The sequence below is a fragment of the Rattus rattus genome, chromosome 4 (genome assembly GCF_011064425.1).
Source record: "Rattus rattus isolate New Zealand chromosome 4, Rrattus_CSIRO_v1, whole genome shotgun sequence".
Lineage (NCBI taxonomy): Eukaryota > Metazoa > Chordata > Mammalia > Rodentia > Muridae > Rattus > Rattus rattus.
Genome location: NC_046157.1, coordinates 120,515,866 through 120,543,623, shown reverse-complemented (window position 1 = coordinate 120,543,623; position 27,758 = coordinate 120,515,866).

The following is a 27,758-nucleotide window of genomic DNA, read 5'->3' as shown; positions in this document are numbered from 1 at the left end:
ATTTTTCCTTTGATGAATATGAAGTGTCTTTCCTTATCTTTTGTGATAACTTCCGGTTGAAAGTCTATTTTATTTGATATTAGAATGGCTACTCCAGCTTGTTTCTTGGGACCATTTTCTTAGAAAGTTGTTTTCCAGCCTTTTACTTTGAGGTAGTTTCTGTCTTTGTCACTGAGGTGTGTTTTCTGTAAGGAGCAAAATGCTAGGCCCTCTTTATGTGTTAGTCTATGTCTTTTTACTCAGTAACTGAATCCATTGATGTTAAGAGATATTAAGGAGTAGTGATTGCTGTTTCCTGTTATTTTTGTTATCACAGGTGTAATTATGTTCTTTACGGTTTGTTGCAAAAAGATTACTTTATTGCTTTTTCTATGGTGTAGTTTCCTTCCCTGTGTTGGTGTTTTCCATCTATCATCCTTTGTAGGGCTGGATTATTGGAAAGATATTGTGTAAATTTGCTTTGCCATGGAGTATCTTGGTTTCTCTATCTATGTTAATTGAGAGTTTTGCTGAATATAGTAACCTGGGCTGGCATTTGTGTTCTCTTAGGGTCTGTATGACATCTGTTCAGGATCTTCTGGCTTTCATAGTCTCTGGTGAGGAGTCTGGTGTAATTCTGATAGTTCTGCCTTTATATGTTACTTGACCTTTTTCCCTTACTGCTTTTAATATTCTTTCTTTGTTTTGTGCATTTGAAGTCTTGATTATTATGTGATGGGAGGAATTTCTTGTCTTGTCCAATCTATTTGGAGTTCTGTAGGCTTCTTGTATGTTTATGGGCATCTTTTTCTTTAAACTAAGTAAGTTTTCTTCTATAATTTGTTGAAGATATTTACTGGCCCTTTAAGTTAGGAATCTTGTCATTCAAAGGTAGGTCAAGCTTATTTTCCCTCTATCTATATGCAACCTTTTAGTGTAGCTCTGTCAAAGTACAATTCTAAGACAAAGTCTTCAAGTTTTTTTATCCTGTTCAATAGCTTACTTCTAAACCTATATTTTCTATTCCTGCTTCTAATAAAAGCCAAAGTTAGTCAGGTATTCATTTACTTTCCTTGTCACACGAGGTAAGTGCAAGTAAGCTATAAAACATTGGGAAGAAATCATTAAAATCTGGAAGAAATTATTTATCCCTAAATTGCAAAATGTGTGTACCTGAGTCCTTTCTTCCTTTGAGGCCTACCCTGGGAGGGTCTACAATGAATTCTGTACATAAGGACATCAGTAAAATTCTACCTATGGAACTCATGATCTAAGAATGTCTTTGACTTCAAGTAAAATCTGCATTTGTATCAATATATCGATAAAAATAAAAAGTCAAAATACATCCTTTACACCATTCACTCTGGATGCTGTTTCCTTATAAAGAAGTCCCCATTCTCTCTGTGTTACATTAAGCTCTCATTTGTAAGGTTCTCTTCAATAGCATGTTTTTAAACTTTAAAACCAATAATTAAATGTTTATAAAAAGGTTAGTTACTCTATAAGTATGTATATCACATCAGCCTTGTTACCTTCTTTGCTTAAATCCAAAAGCATACTTCAAACCTGATATCCAGGTTTCTTCATGAATTGTCCTATCTGGGACATTTAGTGATGTATAGGCTGGGCTCAACTCTCCATATATTTTATTCTTTGAAACTTGTTTTTTCTTCCATTCTCCAGAGATACAGAGCTTGCAGAGTTCTACTAATAATAGCCATGTTTTTTTGGGGGGGTGGGGGGATGTTTTTCTGAGATAGGTTCTATGTAGCTATGGAAGTCCTGGAACTCACAGAGATCACATCTGTCTCTACCTCCTTCATTCTTGGAAGAAGGCATGTGTTATTACACCCGCTTCTAGCAGCCAGGTATCTTGGAGCCCATTATAATGTAGTCCATTCTTGCTTAGGCACTCTTAAATCTTGTTAATCATCATTACATCTTAAAGAAAACCTTCTGGGCTCACATTTTCTTCACTAAAGATAGTGTACGTTTTATATCATGACAGCAAGTACTTTGGAAGAAGATTCAGAGTTCATTGAAACACATGCTATCTTTTTACCAGTGAAAGTCTCTCATAAAGGTTATTTAAAATGTGAAAATTGTAGATAATGAAGAACTAATTATAATGTGTTTGTTGTCACATAACTTAGAAACAACAGAAATATAATAATTAGATATTTCCATACTAAATCAGCTAAAAGGAGATTAAAGTTGACTAACATATTTGGAGAATTCCAATGGCATTAAGCTATTAAACAGCTTTTCTTTCTTAAAGTATGCTTAAAAATATATTACATGTGAATTGAGGTAGCCAGAAACCAGAGTTTATATTAAAGTATCTTAACTATCTATTAAAACCAAACTCCACAAGGATGCCCCTACACATGACCCCCACCTCAACAGACTTCCCCACTTCCTGGGGTCTCCAGTCTCATGAGAGTTAGGTGCATCTTCTCTGACTGAGCCCAGACCTAGCAGTCCTTTGATATATACGTGTTGGGGGTCTCATATCAGCTGGTATATGCAGCCTGGATGTTGGCACAATGTCTGAGAGATCTTGGAGGTGAGGTTAGTTGAGACTTTTGGTGTCTTTCTCTTCAGTTTCTTCTAGCTTTTCCCTAATTCATCCAGAGGGGTCAGCAGCTTCTGTCCATTGGTTGAGTATAAATATATGCATCTGATTCTTCAAGCTCTTTGTTGGGTCTTTCAGAGGGCCTTCACAATAGGTCCCTTTTTATGAGCACTCCATAGCCTCAGTGATAGTGTCAGAACTTGGATCCTCCCCTTTAGCTGGATCCCACTTTGGACCTGTTGATTAACCTCCTTTTCCTTAAACTTGTCTCCATTTTTATCCCTGAAGTTCTTTCAGACAAGAACAATTATGGGTCAGAGTTTTGACTGTGGGATGGCAACCCCATCCCTCACTTTCTACCAGAGGTGGGCTGTACAAGTTCCCTGCCCCTACTGTAGGGCATTTCATCTAAGGTCCTTCCCTTTGACTCCTGAGAGTCTCACTCCCAGGTCTCTGGTACATTCTGGAGGGGCCCCCACCTCCAACCACCCAAGGTTGCCTATTTCCAGGCTTTCTGCTGGCCCTCGGGGCTTCAGTCCTGTTCCCCTCACCCAATACCTGGTCACGTTCCCCTCTTCCCCTTCCTGTCCCTTTCCTTCTCAGGTCCCTCCCTCTCCCCCCCTGTGATTTCTTTCTTCTCCATTCTAAGAAAGATTGAGGCATCCTCACTTGGACTTTGCTGCTTCTTAATCTGTTTGAGTTCTGTGGATTGTATCCTGGGAATTCTGTACGTTTTTGGTTAATATCCATTTATTAGTGAGTACATGCCATGCATGTCCTTTTGGGTCTGAGTTACCTCACTCAGGATGATAGTTTCTAGTTCTATTCATTTGCCTGCAAAACTCAGGATGTCCTTGTTCTTAACAGCGGAGTAGCATTCCATTGTGTAAATGAAGCACCTTTTCTCTATCCATTCTTCTATTATGGGACATCTGCGGTGTCTTCAGCTTCTAGCTATGACAAACGAGGCCACTATGAACATTGTGGAACGTGTGCTCACGTGGCATGATGGGGAATCTTTTGGGTATATGCCCAAGAGTAGAATAGCTGCATCTTCAGGTAGAACTATTTCCAATTTCCTGAGGAATCTCCAGATTGATTTCCAGAGGGGTTGTACCAGTTTGCAATCCCACCAACAATGGAGGAGTGTTCCTCTTTCTCCACATCCTCACCAACATGTGCTGTTACCTGAGGTTTTGATCTTGGCCGTTCTGATTGATGTAAGGTGGAATTTTAGGGTCATTTTGATTTGCATTTCACTGATCACTAAGGACTTTAAACATTTCTCTAAGTGCTTCTCAGCCATTCAAGATTCCTTTGTTGGTTCAACATATGAAAATCCATTAATGTAATCCACTATATGAATAAACTAAAGGAAAAAAATCACATGATCATCTCCTTAGATGTAGAAAAAGCATTTGACAAAATACAACACCCTCTCATGCTAAAAGTATTGGATGGATCAGGAATTCAAGGCCCATACCTAAACATAATAAAAGCAGTTTACTACAAACCAACACTCAATATCAAATTAAATGGAGCAATTCCACTAAAACCAGGGACAAGACAAAGATACCTACTCTTCCCATATCTGTTCAATATAGTACTCAAAGTTCTAGCTAGAACAGTAAGACAAGAAATGGAGATCAAGAGGATATAAATAGGCAAAGAAGTAAAGGTATCACTATTTGCAGATGATGTGCTAGTATACGTAAATAACCCCAAAAATTCTACCAGACAACTTCTACAGCTTATAAGCAACTTCAGGAAAGTGGCTGGATATAAAATTAACTCAAATATATCAGTACCCTTCCTTTATACAAATAATAAACAGGCTGAAATAAACAGAAATTAGGGAAACAACTCCCTTCACAATAGCCACAAATAATATGAAAAACCTTGGGGGAACTCTAAGCAAACAAGTGAAAGATTTGCATGACAAGAACTTCAAATCTCTCAAGAAAGAAATCAAAGAAGACCTTAGAAAATAGACCGATCTCCCATGCTCATAGATTGGCAAAATGAACATAGTAAAAATGGCCATCCTACCAAAGGCAATCTACAAATTCAATGCAGTCCCCATCAAAATCCCAACACAATTCTTCAAAGACATGGAAAAAGGAATTCTCAAATTCATCTGGACAAGCCAAAAAATCCAGAATAGCAAAAACAATTCTTAACAATAAAAGAAATTCCGGGGGAATCATCATCCCTGACCTCCAGCTCTACTACAGACTATAGTGATAAAAACTTCATGGTATTAGTACAATGACAGACACATTGATCAATGGAACAGAACTGAAGACCCAGAATTGAAACCACATGCTTATGTACATTTGATCTTTGACAAAGAAGCCAAAAATAAACAATGGAAAAAAGAAAATATCTCCAATAAATGGTGGTGACCTAACTGGCCATCTGTATGTAGAAAATTGAAAATAGATCCCTATTTGTCACCTTGAAAGAAGCTCAAGTCCAAGTGGATCAAGGAACTCAACATAAAAGCAGATACACTGAATCTAATAAAAGAGAAAGTAGGAAAGAGCCTTGAACTCATTGGCACAGGGGGAAATTTTCTAAACAGAACTCCAATGGTTCATGCTCTAAGATCAAGAATTGATAAATAGGACCTCATGAAAAGATTCTGTAAGACAAAAGACATACTGAATAGGACAAATTAGCAACCTACAGATTGGCAAAATACCTTCGTTAACCCTACATCTGATAGAGTGCTAATATCCAAAATATATAAAGCACTCAAGAAACTAACCACCAAAAAACAAGCAACCCAATCAAAAATTGGATATAGAACTAAACAAATATAAAGTTTTTGAGACAGTGTAGAAAAATATCATATTTATTCCACTCATGCAAACAAGCTAAAAGAGCACAGAGAAAACAATAGAGTTTAGAATAACTTATATTTTAATTATAGCAAATTATGGTCTAGGACAACCATAAACTTTAGGGACACAGAAGAAATCTCTATCTTTAGTTATACCATTGCTCATATATATGCTTGTTTTCTATATCTTCCATACATCAAGAATAAGAGTACCCCTTTTAGTTAGGAGAAACTACATGATCATCTGTGCTATAACTTTGCACACTACTGTCCTCTAGCAAGTAAACAAATATTCAAATCATCATGTTATTAATAATCACAATGAAGGTTACTATAGAAAACATGTATTTTCAGAGACTCTCCAAGAAGCTAGCCTGATCTTCTTTGTTCAGAAATGTTGAATTTAATTTTAAAGGGTCTAACCTGGAGAACTGATATCATATACTATTGTAAGCGTCTCTGATTACACAATAGTTAAAATTTATATTCAATTAAAGTCATTATTCAGTTCACTACTACAGAAAATAAAAGAAGTCTTGCCCTAAGCTAATGTTTAATTATGACCCATTATTTCCTAGATCAACTTTGTAAAAGCATTTCATGAACTGCACATAACATATGTTTCTTTTGATAACCAATAGTGAGTGACACTTGAAGCAAATACTTTTTCATTTATGTTCAATGGGGCACACTGGAGCATCGAAGCATTCATCCCCTAGTAGCACTTCTGTGTATGAGACTTTCACTTCAACTTCACTAATGTGGGCATGGAAGTTTTCTGAAGACTCATATCAGTCTAGCATGTAATATTTTCTTTTTAGGTTTTTATTATGCAAAAACCCTACAGACAGATTGACAGAATAACCAGCACATTCTCCTCAAAAATCCTCAATAACTATTTTAAGATTAACTACGTCTTTAAATGTCCCTGATGAGTCTAGAAAGAGACAATTACAGGTTAAAATATTGAGTAACATATCATTTAAAATGTTCGTTATGTCATTAGACAAAAGAAAGGCAAACACAATCACAGAAAATACTTCAGGATGAGAATTCCTCTTCAAAGCATTTTCTCCACCCTACTAAGACATGGAAAGCATTCAGGAGTGGGAACATGTAAATGCTCACAAATATGTCACCAAAAGATTGAGCGAGCACGGGTAGCACAACAGACTTCTAAGACTCCACTGACAACCCAAAGTTCCACACACCCTAATGGTAGTTCAGGAAGACACTCAAAGTCTAGAATCTGTTTTAAAATCAATATTCTAAATAAGTTGTTCTTTTATACACCCTAACATCATAGGTCATAAGGTCTTTAAATAAGAAAAACAGGGTGTTTCATCGATCACCTGTTTCCCCATTTGTCATAATGGGAACTCTCTATCAGGCAAAGCAAACTAAGTATGTCCAGGAGACATTTTCACTTATATAAGCATTAGAGGATAGACTTTCTTCTCTAGTAGTCGTGGTGAAAACGCTCCACCTAACTGACATGTCAATGAAGAAAGAAAACATGTTCAGTTCAACCTCTAGAAAGAGCTTCCAGGAAATAAAATTGCCAGAAGTTAAAAAAAAAAAGTTCAGAACTTCAACATAGAGTATAGTACTAGATGGTTAAATGGGAAATAAAGCCTTTCAGAGAAGCACCTACGTGTGTAACAGCCCTTCCAAGATCAACCTGCTATAAGCACTGGACAAATAGGGGCAGGGATAATTACTGTCATTTTACTTTTGTAAAGCTATTTAAAAGCACTTAAATTTTATGAGCTTTTTGCCTTAGATTCAAAATGGTAAGTTTCATAAAAGGCTGGTTATATAATGACTATCAAACAGACACCAAAGTGTTCTCTGGAAATGAAAATGATTAGTAATTAAATGTGTCCTTCTTCCTGATGAGTAATTCCTTAGTAAGCAAGGAAGCACACCCCTTCAGTGACATCTAATAACTAGCATCTTCATACAACAGCATGTTCCTTGAGTTAAAGAAGGCAAAAAAAGCATACAAGGTATGACTGAGTAATTAGTGTCCTCCTGTGGATACTGAGAAGAAAGCTTTGATAAAGTAGGAAACTTATAAATATTAGTTTTGGAAAAAATAAATAAGAACATCATTTTGAATTACACAACATTTACTACATGGACCAATAAATAACCCAAGACATTGGAACTGGAATGACTCCATTAGAGTCTGTGCTTCGCAGCTGTGAGCAGTAAGTTTACTTTTAAGATTAAGTTCTTGACACAGAGTTCTCAGTACAAACAGTAGAAATGCATCCTAGTTATTTTAAGTAAAAAGATATTTACAGAAGATAGTACATTCTTGGAAATCCCAAGGTAGTCAACATACCAGGCTCTGCAGTCAGAAAACGAGCCGAAGGAACAACACTGATTCCATGACCACATTGCCGCTTTCATCAGGAACACTCACTCAGCAAAGGTTACTTCAAAGCAGTCATTGGACACCAGCCCCTACATGGGGAATTCTGCCACTACTGCCCCCATTAAGCAAAATGGAGCTTATGGTGTCTCTTTCTTGTTGCTCATTTGATGGAAACAGTGGTATAAGGACATCATCAATGAATAAGAAGCAAGGGCAGTGGACTGTTATTCTAGAGAAGCACTGACAAAGAAGGATTTCTACAAAACATGAAACTAAACAAAGGTATTGAAAGGAGATTTTAAAATATCCAAGACAGCCAGAGTATGAGCGTGGTAGAAAACTCTCATGAACTCAGAGTCTGCACATTCTGTGAAGGGACAGTCTCTGCCGCTGATGCCAAGTCTGAGGCCGCCAGCCTCTCACCCACCTCTGGCTGCTCTCTCTCCCCAAGCCCTGATTATCTATGGTTCACTAATGTTCACAGCTTATGCCTCTGAGCAACCCTCTGACTTGAACTGTGCACTATAAACTTAGTCCAAAGCTGGCTCCTGCTTTACCCACAGATCCCAAATATTGCTTCACAGACCACTACGTCCTTGACTGTCCATCTCCACACACCAACCACATCCTTCATCATCGATCATGCTGCTCTATTTACTCAAAGTCACTGTTCACTTGTTTGGTTTCTTTGTTTATTTTTAAGCTAATTTGCCTAAAACATGGGCTCTGTGGAGAGCAAGGATCTTTTCAGTCCTACACACCACTGTTGTTTGCATCTAGAACAGTGTGTGATATACCTGAAAATATGTGTTGCTCAATGAATGAGTCGCTAATATAGCTAAATGGGCCCTTTGGGGAAGGACTACAGAGAGAGGGGGCAAGTGCTACAGTTATTTGTTTGTGACCCCCACAGTGAAACAAGGCTTCTCCTTGATTTCCAACCTAGAAACTTTCAAAAAGAAAGATTCAAGACATTTCAGGGCATTACTTCTCTTTTACTTAATTAGAATATGTTTTTTTTGTTAATGATACATAAAACCATAAATTAGACATATAGTACATACTACATGATATCTCAATGTGCATTTATATGGGATAATCCTGCAATCAGGTTGAATACATATCTCTCCAAAACATCATTTCTTTATGGTGAAGATTTTACAGAAACAGTTTCTTATACTTTATTGTTACATACATGCATTTGGCTCTATGTTTTAAGAATTGGTATCCGGATCAAAGTGCATCACAGTTCCTTCCTGCTATCAAGTGGTAGCATAATTCCCATTGACTAAACTTTTCCAAACTTTCCTTTCCCCATCACTGCTTCTGGACCCTAATAAATACTACACTCTCAACTTTTAGTAAATGAACTATTTACAGTGAGATCATGTGGCACTCATCATTTTGTGCTTGCATTATTTCACTTAACACAATGTTTTTATGGATGAATAGTAGTCTATGGTACATGCACATTTAGATTGTTACCATAATTATGGGACTCAAAATATTTCTTTAACATACTAACCTCATTCCCTTTGGATATATACCCAATAGTGGGATGACTCGATTATGAAGGTTTAATTTTAACATTCTTTTCCATAGCCGGTTCACTCAGAACCAGGATGCTATGCAATCTTCCTTTTTTCCTATACCACCAGCACTTAGTGCCTTTTTTTTAAGAGAATACTTTATTCTCAATGTTGTGAATTAATAGGGCCTCAGTGGCTTTGTTTGCATTTCCATGGTGATCAGAATTTCTTTATTTAAATTTGGCTATCTACCCTGGGTCCTGCTAAGACTGAACCCCCAGTGAACCAGACTGTTGGGGGGAGGGCTATCTATGTTTGCCGAAACCGGAAAGGGAATAACACTGTATATAAAAATATTCAAGTTAATAAAAAAAAAAAAAAAAAAAAAAAAAAAAAAAATTTGGCCTATATGTCTTCCACTGACAACTATGTAAAATAAAGAAGTGTTTTATCTTTACCTCATGGAGCTTGGTTATTTTTGCTTTTGTGTCCTGTTCCTTTCTTCTTAAAGTTAAGAGCACAACGAGCAAAACAAAGACAATTCTGATTAGAAATGAACAGTGAGTCTCCTAATTACGCATTTCAGAATCTAAATCCCAGCCTCTAAATTTCATATAAGCTTCATAAGATTGTTAGAGGATTATCTAAAGATCACATCCTAACATGACATGTTCACATTCTTTAAAATTAGAAGTCAATAACATTATTAATTTGTGAAGAAATAAACCCATACCTAAATCCACAAGCTCTTGACATGCTAATGGTTACTCCTTAAAATAATACAATCAGAGTCTTCCTGGAAGAGACGACAATGGCCTTTAGTTTCATACAACTAAAATTTATTGAAAAACCTGCTCTGTGATGGGTTGAAGCATCTAAATTTTTTTCCTATATATTAACCTTAAATACAATTCAGTCTCCAATGATATTGTTGTCACTAGAAGATAAGGTCCAAAGTAGAGTCTTAGTTTTATTTCTTTCATTTTAAAGCATTTAGTAAGTAAAATAGAATGTGATATACTTAGCTACTGAAAGCATTTTAATTACTGTTTCATAACATAAATATACAAAAGGAAAAATCAGCAAAATGTGACATACCCAGGAGGACACAGGAACTTCAAAGAAATGTACACAATCCAAACAGACATAATTTGAAAAGGTCTTTCATGAAATTATTCACAGCATCCTACCTGAAGGATGAAGGGGCAGAGGACAAAACAGGGTTTTTGTTTTTTGTTTTTAGTTTTTTGTTTTTTAAAAAGGTCAAACTGATCCAACAGCACCCTTCACCCAAATCCCGTGGGGGAGAGAACTGAACACCCAGAAGTTTGGACAATCCTGAGACCACAGGACAGTCTGACACTTCTACCCAGCTCTCCCACATCCCTGGCCCAAGCAGAAACTGCATAGTGCCTCTGGGTACAGGAATATAGGAGCACTCAGGAGCAGGAACCTCCTAGGTCTGGCGTGCACCCAGAACTGAACTGAACTGAACCAGTCACACAGCTTTGTGTAGCCAAATCCCATGGGAGAGAGAGCTAGACCCTCAGAAGTGCGGACACCCCTGAGAACTCAGAGGAGACTACTCTCTACACACATTCCTGACCCAAGAGAAAATCACCTAGTGCCATCTGTGCCCTTTGGGCAGTCAGGGGAAGTATCCTTCGGGTTTCTGCCTGAGTCAAGAGCTAAAAGCCAGTCGCCAGGAGCGCCTATACACCTGACAGCAGAGTTCTGTTCCCAGATCCAACTGAAAGAAAACAGGTCTAGAGGAGCACTGACACGCAGCTCTACAGGAGGGTCAAGCCACTGCCAGAGACAGCAAAACAAGCTAACACCAGACAAAATGGAAATCAAAACAACCCTAAGATTCCACCTCACACCAGTCAGAATGGCTAAGATAAAATTACTCAGATGACAACAGATGCTGTCAAGGATGTGCAGAAAGGGGAACTCTCCTCCATTGTTGGTGGGATTGCAGACTGGTACAACCATTTCCATTCTGGAAATCAGTCTGGAGGTTCCTCACAAAATTGGACATTGCACTACCTGAGGACCCAACTTGACCACTCTTGGGCATATACCCAAAAGATGCCCCAACATATAAAAAAGACACGTGCTCCACTATGTTCATAGCAGCCTTATTTATAATAGCCAGAAGCTGGAAAGAACTCAGATGCCCTTTTTAACAGAGGAATGGATACAGAAAATGTGGTAGATCTACACAATGGAGTACTACTCAGCTATCAAAAACATTGACTTGACAAAATTCATAGGCAAATGGATTGAACTAGAAAATATCCTGAGTAAGGTAACCTAATCACAGAAAAACACACATGGTATGCACTCACTGATAAGTGGATATTAACCTGAAAGCTCAAATCACCCAAGATACAATACACAGACCACGTGAAGCTCAAGAAGAAGGAGGACCAAAGTGCAAATGCTTCACTCCTTCTTAAAAGGTGGAACAAAAATATCCGTAGGAGGCTATATGGAGGCCAAGTTTGGAGCAGAGACTAAAAGAATGGCCATTCAGAGCCTGCCTCACATGTGGCCCATATACAGCCACCAAAACTAGATAAGATGGATGAAACTAAGAAGTGCATGCTGACAGGAACCAGATATAGATGTCTCCTGAGAGGCTCAGCCAGAGCATGTCAAGTACAGAGGCGAATGGTAGCAGCAAACCACTGAACTGAGAACGGGACCCCCATTGGAGGAGTTAGAGAAAGAATTAAAAGAGCTAAAGGGTCTTGCAACCCCATAAGAAAAACAATGCTTCCAGGGACTAAACCACTATCCAAAGACTACACATGGACTGACCCATGGCTCCAACTGCATATGTAGCAGAGGAAGGCCTTTTGCAGGTATGGTTAAAACCAATCTGCAGACAGTCTCAATATCTCAAAATCTGGAACAGAAGGATGTGTCTAAGCCTTTTTACAATCACTACACCAGCAAAGACTGACTTCCATTCAACTCTGCTCTCTCTTCCAGAAATAAAAAAACTCTTTCATTACCTGCTATCCTGGCAATAGTTTTCAAACTTGATTTTGAAGTTATATTTTAAATATGTACTTAGGTATATTAAATACAATCTTCATTAAAGTCAAACCCCTCTTCCTTTTTCCTTTTGAAATTCTTTTTTTTTTACTAGCAACTTTCCTGAGAAGGACTGTACCACTGTCTTTCTCTGTGCTAAGAATGCTTTAGTTACTTGGTTTTGTTGATCTCTAATTCCACCAATTAGCATCCTTCACTTCCTCCTGTATGTCAAAGCACTATCTAATTCACTGTTATTTCACTCTTAACAACTTTCTTTTTAATAAATTTATTTCTTGATAAACTTCTATAAAGGTTTTGATCTTTGTATGCTAAATATAATCTTCATCCTCTTCCCTTTGAACTTTTTTTGTTCTTGGTCTATCTTTAAAATTACAGAAAAGTTGAAAAACCAGTACCAGTCTTTTCCTGAGGAATCTTTCATAAATCCATGTTTAGATGTAGCCTGTCAGGGCTTCAGGGTTCTAGATCCAGGATCTAGATCCCTACATCTAGATCCTGTAACCAGTTCCACATTTCTCTCATTATTCACTCCCCATTTTTTTTTAATTTTATGTTTTGCACTACACTCTAACTGTCTTCAGACACACCAGAAGAAGGGCGACAGGTCTCATTACAGATGGTTGTGTGCCACTATGTGATTGCTGGGAAATTTGCTGGGAATTTAACTCAGGACCTTTGAAAGAAGTCAGTGCTCGAACAACTGGGCAATCTCTCCAGGTCCCAAATTCTTATCTAATTTATATGACATAGATCCAGGTATCTATATTTCATAAAGGCTTTTAAGGTAACTTCAGTGTACAACCTGAGTTGAAGTCACTTTGTCCTAAATTACTAGCCACTTCTAACTTAATAGGCTCTTCATTTCCTCCAAATAAGACAAGCAACAGTTGTCCAGGATGTTATAGAGACAATGAAATAGTCAATGCAAAACACTGATTTCTGTGCATACAGAGTTCTACAGTGCTTAAAATACTAACTGCAAATCAACTGCTAAATCCATTGCAATAGGCAAGAGGACAAGTGAATGCCCATTTCTTCTCAATAGTCTTTTAAGAATATTCTTTCTACACTGTCCTCCTAGGACTAGACTGCTCTCCAATTCCTAGCCATCGAGGGCACATTTAAAAGGGGCAGAGTTCAGTGTTAGGGTGAAGTCACTATAGAAATTGCCAAGTCTTTAGAGAGTGTGATCTAAGCATCCTGTGATTAATTCAGCAGACCCTGCAGCTGAGTCTGGAACACAGGGAGTCCCCAGTCTATGTGGGACAGAAACAGCTTTGTATAGGGACAGTCCAAAGTGTGGCTAGTTAAGCCTAAGCTGCTTATTTTAGAACAATGAATGATCACAGCTGAGTAGCAGCTGGACTCCTCAGAAGAGTTCTCTAAGAATCATCTGGTTTCAAACTGTTGCTCCTAAGATTGAGAGGAAATCCCCAACACAATTAAGACAGTGGCCATATTGTCATTTAAATTCAAGCAAGAGGAAAACAGACATTTTAAAAATGATGTTAGCTTCCAACACACAAACCTTCCTCCAACCCCAGTGGTGTTCAGTCGGCTTTTAACAGAGACTAAAGACGAAAGCGTCATCTTATAGATTTTTTCTCAGTTGAAGGCAGGTTCTCCGATTGATTTTAAAAGGTGGAGTTTACATTTAAAAGATGCTAAACTGAATTACTGCCTCCTCTGAATTAGAAAAAAATACAAAGAAAACGAATCCTGTCTCCTTCTAAACCAATTAGCCTCTTGGCATCTTTCCCCAAAAATGTTACTCACTGGAGTACCTAGACTTCCAACTCCTTTACTCTGGCCTCTCCCAATCACTTATCATAACGCCAATCCTTTTGGCTACATAGTCTCCCCACTACCTCCTCCCCACCATCTTCTGTAATGTTCCCACATGACAGAACTGAAGGATTGGTTACCTAAATTTCAAAATTCATTAACATAGTGCATAAATACTCTAAGCTTGACGCATTTCAAAAGTGAAATTGTACTACATAAGGTTTTGATGTTGCTGTTGCTATGTTTTTGTTTTTGAGACAGAGTTTCACTGTACAGCTCTGCCTGGCCTGGAATTCCCTGTGTAACCAAACTGTTATTGAACTCAAAGAGATCTGCCTATCTTCTCCTCCTGAGTGCCATACTAAAGGCATGGTCACCATATCTAGCTACACAAACTACTTTATAACTGACTTTTCCATGACACGAGTTTGTAATAAACTATCATTAAATTTTCTATTCATTAATGATGTGACAGGTTTGTTAAAATATTTATTACAAGTGCTTCCTGAACAACCATGAGGACCTGAGTATGATTTCCAGATGGAGCATGGTGCTGCATTATTGTAACCCTATCAATCGGAAAGCCAAGACATGGAAATCTCTGGTGTTTGCTGGCCATCCAACCTAGATTAATTGACAAGCCCCAGGATTATCTCAAGAAACAAGGTAGAAAGCTCTTGAGGAGCAACAATGGAGGCTGACCTCTGACAGAGAGAGAGAGAGACAGAGACAGAGAGACAGAGAGAGACAGAGAGAGGCAGAGACAGAGAGAGACAGAGAGAGACACAGAGAAAGAGAGAGAGACAGAGACAGAGGCAGAGAGACAGAGACAGAGAGAGAGATGCAATTTTATACATTGTTGGAATCCATCGCTGAACCAGAAAAAATCTTTCTGGGATAAGTGAGTCCTACAGCACTCACCATAACCCTCTAAGTAACCCCTGCATACAGTAAACTTTGAAAGCCACTAAACCACAAGAGTGTTTACAAATCCTTACAGTAAAATGACCAGAAAGTGGAGGGTTTTTGTTTTGGTTGGACAAAAGAAATGCAAAGGGCTACCTACCATCCCAGCTAATGAGCTGCTGGCACTCTACAAATAGATTTGAAAACTACTCTCAAGGATGTGGTGGGCATTCTGTTTCAGGACAGACAGATGGTAAATGAACTCATTTAGATGGGCTGACTGAACTATGAGATTTTGAGACCAAATAATTGAGGAATCTTCAGACTAAATTATGCTTCAAAAACAAAAGGAAGAGCTACCTAGGAAGATGGTTATGAGGGTGGACGGTAGAGGCGAGAGTAGCACTTCCTCCAGGCATCACTGACACTCCTGGCCCATTTTGACAGATCTGGTGACATCACAGAAAGCCTGTGGGCTGCCTTGAGAAAAATGCTTGGAAACTGTAAGAGGGCAGTCAGGAGCCAAAGTACTGACTAAAGAAAGGAGCTGAAACTCACATTTATTCCTGCCTTAGATCTCTTTCCAGGAGACCTCTTAGGACAAAGATCACTGGTTTGCCTTCCAGGAAAGAAACCAGGCTGTGCAAGACTGGTGGGCAGATCTGAAAGTGAAAATTTAAGTATAATGTATAATGCTAATGTATCTTGGCTAATATATTCTTTCCCATCACAGGAATCCCTGTCTGACTTCTTATTATTTTTTCTCCCAATTCTTCCATATTAAAATGTTAACACACGAAGGGCAATGACTTTTGTCTTCTTGTTTTTTCTCTTTAAAATTTGACATAGGACCTATCTGGCATGTAAATATAATGTATTGAATGATTCAGTGTAGATAGAATGGCAGTTTCCTTTTGAATATGGTTTTAAAGATGATGTAGAAACAATACTTCCTTAAGAACAGCTCCTCTGGCTTTGAGTAGGAGAGAAGATAAGAATTCATGATCTTTGATGTAAAGTATAGTTGTCTCTGATTTTGTTTTGCAAACTAAATAAAAAAGATAAAATACATATGCTATACTATAAAACGCAAGAGATTATTAAATATTTTACTATCCACCCTATCTACTTGTTTTCACCATGAATAAATCAACCAAGGCCTGTCACAGAACACTTCATGCCCTGAGCAAGGAGTTCAGTAAAGACAAGTTAGGTGAAGAAGAGACTTTATTAGGACTCTATTTTTTAAACTCTGCATGACATCTACTCACTCATTATGCATGACAATCAGAATAGTGTCGCATCTCTGATCTTCTCAGACTGCCTGAAGCCGATGCAATTAAAGGAAAAGATAAAACAAAACAAGGGAAAAGGCCAGATTTATGTTTTACTTGTGAAAACTGAGAAATTAAGATGGTGGAGAATCTATTAGGGACTAATATATTTATAGTAGTAGCCATTAGGTAACATAAGGAAAACAAAGAAAACTCTAGAACTGTATTAGGAAAGAAGGCTCTTTCATGCCCATCCCCAGTTCCACACGACAAAAATCTCAGTCGCTCTTGATACCTGTCTACCTACTGTCATTATCTTGAAAAGAAAGAGTGAGAACAAGGCTGAGAGAAGAATCTAGTAGACTGAGTAATATCACACTTGTGAAACTAAAACTAGCCTAACTCTAGGAACTGAATTCTATATACTCTAGATGCAGACTCACCTTCCTTTTTCATCCAGTGACATGTTTTATCCACTGAAAGGAATCTGTCCAACTAACAAAATTATTACTACAAACCTGGAAGCGATGTCCAGATTCCTACAAGAAAAGTGGTCAGCACAGGGCCTTTATTCCATGTACCACCCATTCAGGGACAGACTTAATTTGTAAAATGGACATAAAGGAGGTTTCCAGAACGAATTTAATTGACAGTGTGGCTAGGTAGTGGAGGGCTTTCTTTCTTTCCTCCTAAGTAGATTCAATCTCCAGCAAAAAGAAGCAGAGGTGGAAGGTGAAACATTAAATGCAAAATAAAACAAATTTAAATAATTTATCCTAAAGATGATAATAATCCAGGAGAATCATTCATATTTTTAGATAATTACTAAACTAGATATGCTTCTCCTAATTCTGTAATTCTGGTCATCCTTTATTAGCAATGTAAAGTTTCCTCTGTGCTCGCTTGAGTCTGACCCCAGATACTCTGACTGAGTGTCCTCTCTTTCCTCACTGACCACTCATCCTCTGATGTAGAGGCTCACATGCAAACAACAGGAGCAGTAGGAAGCCCCTACAGAAAACAAACTCTGTTAGTGCAGTAAACACCATGCACGTTAAGTATTCACAATCGCATAGAACTGCTTATATTCCACCATTTTTCACTTCCAAAATTGATATTTCAGGTGACTCACAGGACAACAAAGGAGTAAATCCATAATAAATATACCTGCAGCTAAACATCCTATTAGCCAGTTCCAAGATTGCCCATAGCAAATGTGACATCACATTGTAACCCGGGACTAATGGCAGGCAGGGAAACAGAGACCGAAGAGCCCACCACATCCTAACTGAGAATTCACACAGAATCACGTGAATAAAACCCAAGATTTTGGTCAGAACCTGGGAAACATTAAAGTCTAAAATGGAAAGTTCACATTGAGTCACTTTGCTGCCTTAGTCCTGTCACCAAAATTTCAGCATGCAAGTAGTTTCAGAGACACTTGTTAAAGAAATTAGAAAAACAAGACACCTCTCTTCCTTGCAAGAAATAGTTATTACAGGTCACAAAGCAATAGCCCCAATTTACGAGCACCAGCAGAGCAGAGCCTGCTTCATCTGTTTTTGGATTCAAACATTCCAGTCCAAAATGAGGGAAATGTCTGTGAAACAAAGAGCGCTTTATTGACACAGGAAAGGCATCTCTCTGTGGGTCCATGGGGAATTCATCAGTTGTGTTGTGTACAGTAGGCAACTTGTTCTCATGTGAGTACTTGTAAAACACAGCACCCTCTGATAAAAATGCTCTCAGCACAAAATGTAAACTTATTTATCTGGAATCTGACACCAGCCTCCTTCCTAAATGGCCCTACAATAAAACAGCTCCCTGGCCATATGGTTCTTAAACCTGACACAACACCACACAGAGAAGTTAGAACCATCCACTGACCTCCATTAGCATCTTGCTTTGTTTTCTCTGGCTTTCCAGATAAGCCTCTCTCTCCACCACAGACCAAAGCTGCATAAACAGGCAGACTGTGGATCTGCTGAGTGTGCAGCCAGGCCAGAAGAGCTGTGCTGAGTCACATCGTGGCCACCATCTGTTCAGTCATCAGCACTAACCACAGCGTCAGCCCGAATAGCCTAGGTTGGTTTTGTAAGCTAAAGCCATCCATAGGACAAAGAGTACAGTTCAGAAGGCCACCAACATCTGACTTTTTGGCAATAATTACAAACTCTGCTACAGAAAGAGAAGAAATAAAACTGCATTTAGTGTTCACATGACTGGTGTTCCTAAAAGTATCTAAAACCACCAAAGACTTTAGACTCAGAAGAACAGCTCTGAGCTATACTGAGACTCAGTTAAGGCTCTAGCATCAATACAAATCATAAACGACTATGCTAAAACTTTGGTTTATTGACGGATTATTGTACAGCAGGTCGGTGAGCCTTAGCAATCAGATGTCTTAATCATCTCAGTAATCCAAAGGCAAACTATTTTAATCATTTATATGTCATGTTTTTCATCTATAAAGCAAAGATAATTTGACTTACTTTTTCAGGATTTGGGTGAAAATTAAAGGTGAGCCTTCAGTGGTAGATATGCGAAATAATAAAACACTCTTGTCATAAACACCTGACTAGATTCTTAAAGGTTATTTAGATTTTACAGTTGGCTAATTGCAGTTATGATTGCACTCAACAATACAACAAAGGAATAGAAAGCCACAAGTCCTGAGCTCACATGGAGCACTGCCTTGAGGATTCCACAAACTTAGGTAATGGACTAACAGACACTTAGCAAAGACACTTAGCAGCGGTCTTCATTGAAATTAGTCAGCGAGTATGAATCCAATATACTAGGAAACAACTCAGAAAGGAACAACAATGCTTCTGGAAGTGTACTGAGGGCACAGGTTTTATTAGTGTTTCCTTGTTCTGTCATTTGGAGGAACCCACTGAATAACAACAATGAAAGGAGTGGGCAACCAAACATTCGTCTAGATAGGCAGAGAGCAAGGGTCCATGGGAAATACAATCTGAAACACATTTACTTTACAGAGCTAAGCTCAGGATATAAATTTCAAACCTAGAATTCATCTTCACCGTGAAGTAGACGCCTGTTTGGAAAATGTGTGGTTCCTAATGGTTGTATGACAGTTAGACATTTCTCTATGGAGAGTTTTCTCTAGACACTGCATAAGCTATCATGCCTGCATAGCAAAACTATCTCAAAGATAGACAGAGTAAAGAGCCAAAAGTCTTAGCTTTTTGTTTGTTTGTTTGTTTTTTTGCATTTGTTTTGTTTTGTTTTGTTTTGTTTTGTTTGTTTGTTTGCTATGCTGGCAGGATAGCTTACATGATATGTTCCCCACATCAGTACAGTTTGATACAGATACTGGTTACATGTTCATCAAGAACATCCAATGTAAGAGAACATGCAATGTGAACAGCCCCAAATCTGACCTTACACTAGATCTCCAAGGTGACTTCATGGATTTTAAAATGCATCGTGTTTTGAATTAGGAATTAAGACAAAAAATGGAGACAGATGGGTGGGTCACAGAATTCCGCTCTTCTCTTGAATCACATACTGAACGCATCAGCCAGCTTTCTCACCACAGAAATCTCTGGTTTCGTTATTTGAAAAAGAGACACAGGGATGCTAATGATTCACTGAGACTGAGTCTAAACTGTGGGTCTCAGACGTTCAGAGATCTGACCCCAAAGAGGCAACTGCTTTACTGTTCCAGTTCTATTACTTGTCAAGGTTGTGGCTATGACATGACACTTTTATTTCCTCTATGCCAATGTTCTCTGCTCCAAAGTATGTCAAGAGTCCACCTCCAGAGTTTTCTCAGAGATCATAAGGCATGATTTCATGAGCTGTAGTAGGCTTCTTCCACTCAGGATAGTGACCCATCATTAATCCAGAATAAAGAACAAAATATTTCTGACTTCTTAGCTTTTATACCTGTATCAATCAAAGTCCTTAATTCATATGCAGCACTACCAATGAGCTGACAGGGACTTTGGCTCTCCCGGTCTCCCAGAAGGTATATCGAAAATATAGGTCCCTCTAATACCAAAGTGCCTTCTCTTCAGTTGATTTCAATTGCCCTTCTGTTTTTATAATAGACAGGAGCAAAAAGTCTTTGCACAATAGTACACAACATCCCCTGATGCTGTGTTCAATGCAATTGCCTATGGTCTGAAAATTAAACAAATGCAAGGTTACTGCTGAGAGCTCTAATGTTTTTGTGCATATATAGAAGCAGCCGGCTGAAGGAGTAAGATTCTCTAATTTGGAGGTTGTAAATTTGGCCATAGGCCTCTGATTCCACAATGACTAAAATAAACTGTCAGTAGATGATATTCCAACAGTAAATAACAATGGAGAAATTATAGACAGATTCCACAATGGAGATATGACTTGATGGAGGGCTGCTTCCAAAGTTTATCTGTTAAGCCTGATTCTTTGCAGATTGAAGAATGAGTGCATAAAATCAAAAAGCATAAAGGAGAGGATGCATTATTATATTACGTTAATAGCATATTATGGCATAAAAAGATGTTTAAGTATCTATACTGGCATTTGAAAACTACATACTAATCAAAGCATCCGTCTTTATTAGTTCTGCGTTTGCTTCCACACTTGCCATCGAATTCAGTTAGCAAAAGTGTGTCTACTCAAATGAAATCATATTTTAAATGGCTAAGGTGATGAAACAGAGGCTCCATATTTACTCTATGCAGTGTCATAAAGAAAAAAATTGCAGTCATTTAAAAGGAACTTGGAATAGTAATTTTCAAAAATGGGGCATTGAAAAGTTTGCTGACCCTTCATACACTCACCAAGCAGTTATTGTTAGAGGGTTGAGTTTCAGAATGTTCTCAGGAAAATTATTTAAAGGTGTGATAATACCTTCTAAAAATTTAAGAGATGGCATCGTTCCTGATTAAATGCAGAAATGTGTGCAGAGTAACCTTAAGCACCGGTGCACGAGCAGCGTGAGAGGGCATTCTTCTGACACTAGAATCTTTGTCAGTCCAAGCTTGAGCTGTTAGTCCTTTAGGCTAAGTTCTAGTGCTCAAAACTTTTCTATGCTATGTATGTTACCTCTTTTCACCAAAGCAGGAAACATATAAAAGCTACCAAGGACTTTCTTCAGCTTAATAATATGGCTCCACTATTTGAGTTAGTAAGCCACTGTGTGTATTCTAGTTGCAAACTTATTAGTTGTTTTGCCTATGTAGTAATGTTATACATTGAAAATATTTCACAAAAAAATAACAATAAAAATAAGAGACTGAAAGTCTACTCTAGTCTACTGCTATTGCCGTATTAGTTTCCCAATTCCAAACTAGAAATTGTCATTAAATTCAAAAAGTACTCCAACTAGCTCTAAATAACTACTATAATTGGCTTCATAAAAGCTTGAAAACAAACAAACAAAAAAAAACCTTCTGTTCTAAATGTGTAAATACACATACACAGGTACAAGTCATCATCAACTACTCTTGAAATCCTGCATTTTGCATTCCATTCCCACACATAAACTCCCTCGCTGTATCTCTATGGCTTTTGGGGAGTGGTGATGTTTGGGATAAGGAAGTTATTTCTCTGTGGGTGGCAAGATCACTGAGACTCTCCAGGATATTAACTAAGTATTAAAATAATATTCCACCATAAATAAGCCTTATTTATTCTTCCAACTCTTAGTTATTGCTAACATACATCTTTCCACGCAATGAATGGAATATCTACACTATAAAATAATTTATACCACAAGATAGTCCCTACCTGAAGCAGATAGAAGAAACAGATCAGAAACAAGTTATATCTACTTCTTTAACACAAGTCTTTCCTATCTGCTGAGGTTGTAATCTAACCATAAGAAGTAAAACAAAATATTAAACCACAAAAAAATTACAGTGGCATTTCTGGGAAAAGGAAAATATGTACCTATCTACAGAGAATTAAAAGAGAACCCTCGATGCTTAATGGGGAGACAAAATGGCTGTTGAACCTTCAAGTGTAGCAAATGCCCTTATATTCATGGTTTGAAAACTTAGGAAAAAGAGAAGTGAGTATTGCAAAGCAAATATAAAACTCCCTAAGCTCACAGGATGGGAAGCTTGTGTAGAGCTCAGGAGTAATAAATAAAAGGACAGGGCAGATGGTGGAGGGAATAGAACAGAGAGGCCCTGACAAAAGGCAGGATTCCAGAGGCTTCTGTCCAAAATGAAACAGGATCAGATTGGCAAGAAATGGGAGTAGAGAACAGCAAAAGCTGAGAGGAAAATTGAGAAGTTTCAAGCAACCAGGAGAGAGGTACTCAAGGTCAAAACAGCAGTCAACAAAGGAGTGGGAATTGAAGTTGGCTAGCTCTAATGTTCCTCAGTGAAAGTTTACAGTTAAATAACTGTGACCTTTATTATCGACAGCCAAGAGAGAGGGCACATAAAATTTTAGTTTCCACAGAAACCTCCATGAAACAGCTGAAATAACATAGAATTTCAGCCTTGCAAGAAAATGAGCTCAACTATAGAAATACCTGGTAAAGGAATGTCCATAAGTCTGGATTATCATAAGTCACCATGAGTAGTATACCCAGCCACATACTTGAACTATTTTTAATAACATTCCTGAGGAGATCTAAAATTAAGCAAGCTGGAACCAGCTTCAGCTTTCCCCTTCCGCTGAACCCTGAACCAGTACTGAAATTTATGAACTAAGAACAAACAAATTAAAAAAAAAGAGGAGGTTGTATTGTCATTCCTTTGGTAACCCCTAAGAACAAACAGAAATCTCCCCTCCAGCCTCAAGGAAGAGTTCTGAGGTGGAAAGTTCCTATATGAGTGTGGCTTCATGATATTCAGTAGAGATCAATGTAGGTAATATTTAAAATAATAAAGCAGAATAATTTTACAATATTCCAGAAAAATCCTATTTAAAAGCAAAAGTCTGTATGAGTCAAAAAGAGAACTTTCATATCAAACAAATTTATTATTTCATTCTGCAACCAATGAGACTTGCCAACATTTAACCAATGTACTTTTCTTCCCAGATTATTTAGTTATAAAAACATAAGAAAAAAGATCATATTGTATTCAATAGAAAGATATTTAGGTATAAAATGGTTTATTCAAACAAAAATATTAAACTTTGCAAAATCCAGATGTTACAAGGAAACAGCAAGAAATATAAAGATAATTTTATTACTACACTGTACATATTTAGCATCCCATATTCACCAGCATTAGTGGCATAGGTAGTACTGTCAATATATTAATTTTTAGTAATTTTATTTGTTCTCCAGTATATGAAAGAATAAATCTTATTACTTTACAAAGAGTCAGTATTAGCATTGAATATAATACTGGTTTATACAACATGCCTTGAATACAGCTTGTTTAGAAACAAAAAAAAAACTTCATTTTTCTATTTTGAAAAGATTTGACATTTTCAAATCTCTTAAAGCTTACACTCATTAAAAATAAGTGGAAATTCAGACATTACCAATTTATAAACCATTGTATTGAAAACAAAAAATAATACATTTAAATGAATATAAAGCTTGAATTCCATTGTCAGATTTATAGTTCAAAGTTAAGCATTGCTCCTGGACCAGAAGTGATTTAACCCTGTGATTTAGACAGCTAAAAATAGGCAACTCTTTAAAAAAATAGTACATAATAGAATTTTTTTTAAGTCAACAGGAAATTCATTAAGCATGAATATATACTAAGGGCAGAAATAAGCACATTAAGTGTAAAATACAGAAAACACTTTGTAAAGCGGCTTCATTGTCAATACCATTTGTTGTTGCTAGTCCGTTTCAACAGAACAACAGCCAGATGGAATAACTCAATGATACACATCATCTGTTTGCATTGTTTCCCCACAAAAAAACCCTCAAGGAGGTTCCCAAGTCTTAGAAGAAATCAAACAACTCCTCTATGTTATCCTACTTAAAATCCATATACTTGTATATCAAAAAATGAATGCTAAGGAAAATACAGGATTATCCTTTGAGTTCCCCTTTTAAAAAAATGTAAATAGAACCAATCTTGCATCCCGGGATGAAGCCTACTTGATCATGATAAATGATCATTGTGACGCATTCTTGGATTCATTTTGCTAGAATTTTATTGAGTATTTTTGTATCGATATTCATAAGGGAAATTGGTCTGAAGTCCTCTTTCGTTGTTGGGTCTTTGTGTGGTTTAAATATCAGAGTAATTGTGGCTTCATAGAATGAATTAGGTAGTGTTCTTCCTGTTTCTATTTTATGGGACATTTTGAGTAATGTTGGTTTTAGCTCTTCTTTGAAAGTCTGATAGAATTCTGTACTAAAGCCATCTGGTCCTGGGCGTTTCTTGGTTAGGAGGTTTTTAATGAATACTTCTATTACCTTAGGGGATAGGGGCCAGTTTAAATAATTTACCTGCTCTCAATTTAACTTTGGTACAAGGTATCTATCTAGAAAATTATCCATTTCCTCTAGATTTTTCCTGTTTTGTTGAGTATAGGCTGTTTCTGATGTTATGCCTCCCTTTTCATTGCTGATTTTGTTAATTTGAATACTGCCTGTGATCTTTACTATGTTTGACTAGGGGTTCATCTATCTACTTAATTTTCTCAAAGAACCAGAATGTTGAGTTTTTGTATGGGAATCTTTGTTTCTAGTTGGTTGATTTTGGTGGAGATTGACTATTTTCTGCCATCTACTCCACTTGGGTGTGTTTGCTTCTTTTGTTTTAGGGCTTTCAGGTGTGCTGTTAAGTTGCTAATGTAGTCTCTTTTCAAGGGCATTTAATGCTATGAATTTTCTGCTTAGCACTGTGTTCATTGTGTCCCATAAGTTTGCTGTGTCATCATTTTTAATGAGTTCCAGGAAGTCTTCACTTTCTTCACTTCTTCTCTGACCAAGTTATCATTGAGTAGACAGTTGTTCAGTTTCCGTGGGTATGTGGGTTTTCCGTTATTTTTGTGGTTATTGAACTCTAGCCTTAGTTTCTACAGCTGATAAACAACTTCAGCAAAGTGGTTGGATATAAAATTAAGAAATAAGTAGCCTTCCTTTGTACAAATGACAAACAGGCTGAGAAAGGGAATAGGGAAACACCACTCTTCACAATATTCACAAACAATATAAAATATCCTGGGGTTAATTAACCATCAAAATTCTAACACAATTCTTCAAAGACATGGAAATAAAAATTTCAATTTCATATGGAAAAACAAAAATTCCAGGATGTAATAATAATAATACAATTCTCAAAAATAAAAACTTATGAGAGAATCACCATCCCTGACCTCAATCTGTACTACAGAGCAGTAGTGATAAAAACTGCGTGGCATTGGTACAGAGACAGACAGGTTGATGAATAGAATAAAATTGAAGGCTCATAAATAAACACCACACACTTATGGACACTTGATATTTGACAGAGAAGTCAAAAATATATAATGGAAAAAAGAAAGCATATTCAATAAATGGTATAGGCAGTGTGTACGTAGATAAATAGAAATAGATTCATATTTGTCACATTGCACAAAGCTCAAGTCCAAGTAGATCAAGGACTTCAACATAAAACCAGATACACTGAATCTAATAGGAGAGAAAGTGGAAAAAATCTTCAAACTCATTGGCAAGGAGTGGGAGGTGGGGCGAGGGGAGGTACTAAACAGAACTCCAATGGCTCAGGCTCTAAGATCAAGAATGGGAACTCATAAAACTGAAAAGTTTCTATAAGGCAAGGGATATAGTCAATAGGACAAATCAGCAACCTACAGACTGGGAAAAAATCTTCACAAACCCCACATCCAACATAGGGCTAATATTGAAACTATGTAAAGAACTCATGAAGCTAACCTCCAAAAAACCAAACCGAATCAAATAATGGGGTATAGAACTAAACAGAGAATTCACAACAGGAATCTCGAATGCCTGAGAAGCACTTAAAGAAATGTTCAAAGTCCTTGGTGATCAGGGAAATGTAAATCAAAATAATCTCACACCAATCAGAATGGCTAAGATCAAAAACTCAGCACATGTGGGCAAGGATGTAGAGAAAGAGGAACACTCCTCCATTGCTGGTGTGATTGCATACTGGTACAACTACTCTAGAAATCAATCTGGAAGTTCCTCAGAAAAATTGGAAATATATGTACTTGAAGACCAAGCTTTGGGGCATAGGCCCCACCATGCAAGTGTTTCATTATGTTCATAGTGGCTTTATCTGTGATAGCCAGAAGCTAGAAACAACCCAGAAGTCCTACAAAGAAGGAATAGACACAGAAAATGTGGTTCGTTTACACAATGGAATACTATTTATCTATTAAGAATGAGGAGATCATGAGTTTTGCAGGCAAATGAATGGAACTAGAAAATACCATCCCGAGTGAGGTAACTCAGACCCAAAAGGATATGCATGATATGTACTCACTAATAAGCGGATATTAGCCAAAAAAGTATGGAATACCTAGAATACAATTTACAGAACTCAAAAAGGTTAAGAAGCTGAAGAGCCCATGTGAGGATGCCTCAATCCCACTTGGGAGGGAGAAGAAAGCAGTCATGGCAAGCAGAGGAAGAGAGGGATTTGGATAGAAGAGGGGAAGGGGAGGGGGAAAGTGGAACATGAGAGGATATTGGGAGGGACGGGAGAGAAGCCCAGAGGGCCAGCCAAATGGAAAGATGTAACCTTGGGGGTGGGATAGGAGCTGCGGGGACCCTCTAGGAAGCACCAGACATCTGGGAGGTGAGAGACTCTCAGGACTCAAAGGGAGAGACCTTAGATGAATTGCCCTACAGTGGGCAGAGTGAACTTATAGAGTCCACCTCCAGTAGAAAGACAGGGTGTCAAGTAGAGGGATGGGGTTGCCATCCACAGTCAAAAACTCCAACCCAGAATTGGTCTTGTCTAAAAGAACTGCAGGGACAAAGACGGAGAAGAGACTGAGGGATAGGAGGTCCAGAGACCAGCCCAACTTGGGATCCATCTCAAGGGGAGGCTCCAAGGCCTGACACAGTTACTGATGCTATGGTGTGCTTACAGACAAGAGACTAGTGTGGTTGTCCTCTGAGAGGCCCAGCAAGCAGATGACTGAGAAAGATGCAGATACTTAATAACCAATGGACTGAATTCAGGAACCCTCATGGTTGAATTAAGAAAAGCCGGAAGAAGCTGAGGAGGAGGGCAACCCCATAGGAAGACCAGCAGTCTGTTAACCAGAAGTTAATAGAACTTCTGAGATCTCTTAGACACTGAGCCACCAAAGAGGCATCAAACACTAGCACGCCCAAGGTCCCTGACACACATACAGCAGAGGATGGCCTGGTCTGGTCTCAGTGAGAGAAGGTATTCCTAAACATCTAGAGACTTCAGCCCCCAGGGAGTGGGGAGGCCTGGTGAGGATGGGGGTGAGGGAATAGAGACATCATCTTGGAAAGAGAGGAAGGAGG